We start from the raw sequence: 6,000 nt of genomic DNA, 5'->3' as shown, positions 1-6,000 counted from the left end.
GTGAATGGTGTGATGCTTTCCGTTTTTTTTTTTGTAATTTCCGAAAAACGGGCTGAATTACATTTCTATTTGTTTTCAGTTTTCTTGAAGGGCCAAGCAGATTCATACGTCCCTTAGCTAATGAAACACAATTTTCCGCTTTCTCAGAGAGAATTCAATTACCAAGGGTTGAAACTATTATAGGAGAAAGAAAATGAACTAATTTGTGCAGATTTTTGTAATTAAAAAAGTTGAATGAATATTTCTTTCAGGTGTGAAGAGCAGGAATATATATGAAGCGTTATATATATGCTGCTTCATGAGTCCGACTCACTCAGGGAGCTGAGCCCTACTTGCCAGTTATGCAGCTACCCAAGAACTTATCAGGATTTTATGGAACCCAAAGGTTTACTACCATGTTACCAAGAGTCCTCCACTGGTCCCTAACCTGAGCCAGATCAATCCAATCCATCCCATCCTATCTCTCTAAGATCCATTTTAATATTGTCCACCCATCTATGTGTTGGTCTTCCTACTGGTCTCTTTCCTTCCGGCTACCCCACCAATATCCTATATGCATTCCTCCTCTCCCCCATTCGTGCTACACGCCCTGCCCATCTCATCCTCTTTGATTTGATCGCCCTAATTATACTTAGCAAAGAGTACAAATTATGAAGCTCCTCATTATGCAGTTTTCTCCAACCTCTGATCACTTCATCTCTCTTCGGTCCAAATATTCTCCTTAACACCCTGTTCTCAAATACTCTCAGTCTATGTTCCTCCCTTAATGTCAAAGACCAAATTTCACACCCATACAGAACCACAGGCAAAATTATCGTTTTATACATTCTAATTTTTATATTTTTGGACAGCAGAAGGGAAGACAAAATGTTCTGGACTGAATGGTAGCAAGCATTACCCGAGTTCACTTGGAAAAAGTCTTCATTTTACTCTTTGCTCTTATAGCCCTGGGAACTGGGCACATTTGTACTTAGGAGATCGTTAATAAAAGTTAAAGCAGTATAGAAGTATGGGCCCCGGGAGGCATCCCGGTAGTAGCCTTTCCTCTGGCACTGTATTACGCTTTCCAATTTTATTTTCCGGCTTTGCGTTTACAGCTTTAAATCCCGTCTGCTGCTACACGCAGGGACAACCCATAATTCAAAGGGCTGCAATGAATTCTCTAACATCGCAGTGAGACAGTGGCTGCCTTGCACTAGGATATTTGGTTCGAGTCTCCACCAAGGCACCGACTGATACCATTTAATCGTTGTCAGACATTCCGTTCGAATCCCGGCAGAATGTGGCTTCATTAAAATGGACTACGATCCATTTAATCTCAGACATTTCCTTTCCTAAATATATAGTATTTTTATTGCTAGTGGGGTGGGACTAGTTCCCTTATACTGCGGCCACTTGTGGCCTGTTGTACCAGCCCCAGATGATAGGTGAGGGTGCTTGTGGAGCAATTTGTGGAATCAAGATTGGCAGGGGAAACCGAAGTACTCGGAGAAAACCTGCTCCAGCTCCACTTTGTTCACCACAAATCCCACTTGACCAGACCCCGGGATCGAAACCGAGCGGCCGCGGTGGGAAGCCAGCGACTAACCGCTTGAGTTATGGCGCGGCCAAATTTATAGTTTAGTGATCATAACACCTGATTCCATTTGAGGGGTACAGGGTGCGATTTTCCGGCTACATTCAGGCTGTACTGACCAAGATTTTTCATAGTGTCCAAGAATCTTAAAATAGATGACGACCACTTCCAAATTCACCATTCTTAGACGTCATCTCATTAAATTTACCCTATATGATATGCAGTTGTGAAATCATCCTTATGTAAAGCGTGGAACAAAGACATCTACAATTTATAATTTATAATCATGACTTCAACTAATTCGACTATAAACATCTGTGCAGTTGATGCAGTGCCCTTAGGCATTCTTCTTCCTAGTATTTTAATTCCACACGTCCTTAATGACGACAATGCAGTCTTTTGACGTACATGTGAACGATAAAAACTTTATATTGACTTGAAATGCCTTATTCTTATTCGGAAGGTAACCTGTTATACCCCTGCGGAGAGAGGTTATCCTGACATACCGGCTTCCTTAGCCCCTCCAAGGTATATTGGGATAATACCTTTTTTTTAATAAGCTTAGTGGGGGTGGAGTCCAACTGGGTCCACTCGGCACGGCGGCCACCGATTGGCCTATTGTAGCCTGCCCCGGGTGACGGGATAATACCTTAAGGGAGACTATTGTCTCCTCAGATATCCACCGCAGTCTATTATCAGCACCAACAGTTTCATCTTTCGAAACCACATAACCTTCAGTATTACGCATACAGTTTGTTGTTTCCTCCGTAACCACGTGTACCTATATCGAGATGAAATAGGTCATTCCATCAAGGTCATTGCTGACTGAAAAGTTACTTTCAAACTACGTTAAAAAGGTTTTCTAGGTGGCGTGAAACGTTAAGTTTTGTTTCGAAATATGAAAGGATATAGGCAGAAATGAGCCGGTCACGGTAGCCGAGCGGTCTAAGGCATGCACTGTCTTCGCTCGCTCGGAAGCTGAGATCGTGGGTTCGAATCCCACTCAGGGCATGGATGTTTGTGTGCGTTTTTCTGTGTTTGTTTACAGGTAGAGGCCTTGCGACGAGCTGATCACTCGCCCAAGGAGTCCTACCGTATGTGTAAGATCTAGAAAAACCGAAGTGAACGGAGTTCAGGGAGGTAGGCCTAGGCCCACTGGGGCTGTAGTGCCAAGGGGGGGGGGAATAGGCAAAAATGCGTGTCACATTCGATATTATGGGATATTGACGCACAGGCGATATTAACTTAGTTAATATGTTGGAAAGTTTAGAATGATGACTTGGTGATATTAACAACGGCAGTTGCGGGCTAATTACATTTCTTTCTGCCACTTCAGTGATTAAACTTAAATATACCTTCCTGCTTCAAAATGTTCCTATACAATTTCCTCCTATTCTTCTACAGAAACACGGGAATGCTACTCCGAAACTGGCTACGACAGACACATCATCATCATCGTCATCATCATCATCATCACTAACTCCGTAAGAAAAGCATAAACATGCATGGATTTTAGACTATGAATTTATGTTTCAGAATGCTTCCTCCATGCTGAGTGCTCCCTTAGTTTAATTCTTTGCATTTGTAGCCTCATTCCCTTGCCAGCGTAAGCTTTCAGAGGCTTAAGATTAAAAATTTATGATTATGGTACATTTGTACAAATACATAGTGTCCGGATGAAAGGTATCCAAAATAAAATCATTATATCTCAGACAGAAATTATTATACACATTAATGGGTTACACCATTACAAAGAGAATCTATCAAAATTTTTTTTCTTCATACATAACTTTCTCAATACATTTATATGTGGGCTCCCTTGGTGGCACTACAAATATCCATTATTGAAGCATGTTTGATGTTACTAGGGCCACAGCGTCCCTTATGCGGGCTTTCAGGTGTTGAAGGTCGTTGATATTAACTTGGTAGATAACGTTCTTCACAGAACCCAACAAGAAAAAATCCACTGGGGTTAAATCTGGTGACCTAGGAGGCCAAGCGATTGGTCCACTTTTTCCAATGCATATCCCAGCCATCTCTCTGTCCAGGTGATTCCTAACATGGTGGCAAAAATATGGCGGCTTATGCGCGTTAGCCGTGCATGGAAAAAACTTTCAGTTTTCCTTTCCGATGACATAAGCCAGACACGTGTATGACAATTAGTTTCCGAGATATACATTTTTAAATTGGATACTTTTCATCCGGACACCCGGTATTATGTTTCTGGACATTGTTCATCATCCTGTGTTTATCTAAAACACTGTCTTGTTTATACTTCAAAATACAACGAAGTCAGGGACTAGCTTCATCGATTGGGCCCAGCTGAGTAGTTTTTACCCGAAGACGGAAAGAGAATCCAGTCTCCGAAACGTTTTGTTATATACACGTAATATAAACAGGGCGGCGTTTTAGATGAAAACAGGACGGTGGATAATGTCAGGAAACATAATATTTGTACTTGCAGTGGATTACCAGTGCTTCAAAAGAAAAACTTGATATCTAGGCTCTGAAGTCGAATCCTTCATTATTATTTCCTGTGAAGCTTCACGCTATCAATTATATCGCCACATTAATTTTATTATATTAATTTTATCATTAAATTATTTGACATGTGAAGTCGAACCTATAATTACTGCTGCCTCTCGGTCTCAAACACTCCGAAAAATAGGATACTGTTTTGGACTTTGTATGTGGCAAAGTTATGTGTGTGCGCTTATTTTTGTGTTCTCCTGGGATGTAAGGGATTTTGCGATTGTTTCATCCCCACTCCAAGCAGTTTTAATGCTCTATTTTAATAAAGATTTCAGAGACCTCTGCAATGCAGAAGGCCATGACTCGTTGTGGGTTACAGCCTCAAGCAGAAGAATACAGCATCACGAACCTTGTCCACAGACCTGCACCTTTGTTTCTTCCTCATTTTCTATGCCGTGTGCGCTGTATTCGCTTTGTGAATAACTAACTCCACTTTCATTCGGACCTGTTAACGTGTTTCAGTACCCGACCTCAGAAAATGGTGCGAAACCTAAGGCTAGATAAGCAGGCAGGTGACCACTCAACTTCTTCTTGCTCAGTTTTATGTATAGCCTTCGCTTTGAGACACGGAACCTGCCCTCCGGTACTATCAAACGGAACATGCATACCACAAGAGGAATCAACCAAATACTTAGGCCTTCACCTGGATAGGCGGTTGTCTTGGCGCACACATATTCTCGCCAAAAGAAAACAATTGGATATTAAATTCAATTAGATGCATTGGCTAATTGGCAGAAAGTCAGAACTGTCTACCAAAAATAAACTTCTAGTGTACAAGCCAATACTGAAGCCTATTTGGACTTACGGCGCACCACTATGGGGAACTGCAAGTACAACCAACATAGAAATGTTGCAGAGATTTCAAAATAAGTACTTCGCGCTATAGGCAATGCACCGTGGTACGTCCCAAACAGACTGCTACATGCCGATCTGGGCATATCCACAGTACGGGAAGAAACAACAAACATCAGCCGTAAATATAAAGACAAGATCACAGTACATCCAAATGAACTGGCAACCACATTATTAAACGACGCAGACGATACCAGAAGACTCAGAAGGCATAAGCCAACCGACCTAACGACGGGCCTCATATAACTGTATCACATACAATAACAAAGTCACACCCGAAATAGATTCCTAGAGAATGCTCACTGGAGCATTACTCTCCCCGACATGTTCTCTTATTAGTATTTAAGCCTTAGATTAAGTATTTCACAAGATGTGCTTATGGTCCTTAATAAGGATCGATTGTAGAAATAAACGGAAATACAAAAAAAATATATAGAAAATACAAGATAATTCTAAATTATTGTAGGGGTTTCCGTCGTCTATAACTTTCAAACTTTAAGTGCTACGAAAGGCGCGCATGTTGAAGTTGTTTAGCATTCTGCAGCATTGATTCTATAAATAAGAAACCTTCTGAGTTACACTTTCGTATTCTGTAAGCAAATTTCCTTTGACTTTTTATCGATTTGAAAATTATAGGCCACGGAAACCCGTACAATAATTTAGAATCACTCTGTACGTATAGCAGGTCCAAGATATGTTTATTGGAGATACTAGGAATTGTATTTCTGTCACGATTCCAATTTCTATCTGGCTGGATACCTCCGCCTTCAGTCAGGTACACTCGACCCCCCAACAGCAGGCAATGGGAGACAGGTCCGCCTAGTTCCACTGTGTAACAAGTTCATGGGCGGTCGTAGCCTTGTCGTAAGATTAAATGGGTGTATAAGCTAACTTATTTCCGACAGCACTTAAGCGTCTCTTCAGGAGTAAAGAGGCCGCGCAGGGAGTCCTTCCAACTCAGCGGGGAGTCCCGAGTTCCTTGGGGCGAGAGACGACCCGTAAGCTTTGAACTCGAACAGAAGCGCAACTAAGGGGCGTAT

Source organism: Cryptotermes secundus, unplaced genomic scaffold (assembly GCF_002891405.2).
Source record: "Cryptotermes secundus unplaced genomic scaffold, Csec_1.0 scaffold1688, whole genome shotgun sequence".
Taxonomy (NCBI): Eukaryota; Metazoa; Arthropoda; class Insecta; order Blattodea; family Kalotermitidae; genus Cryptotermes; species Cryptotermes secundus.
This window is presented reverse-complemented; position numbering follows the sequence as displayed.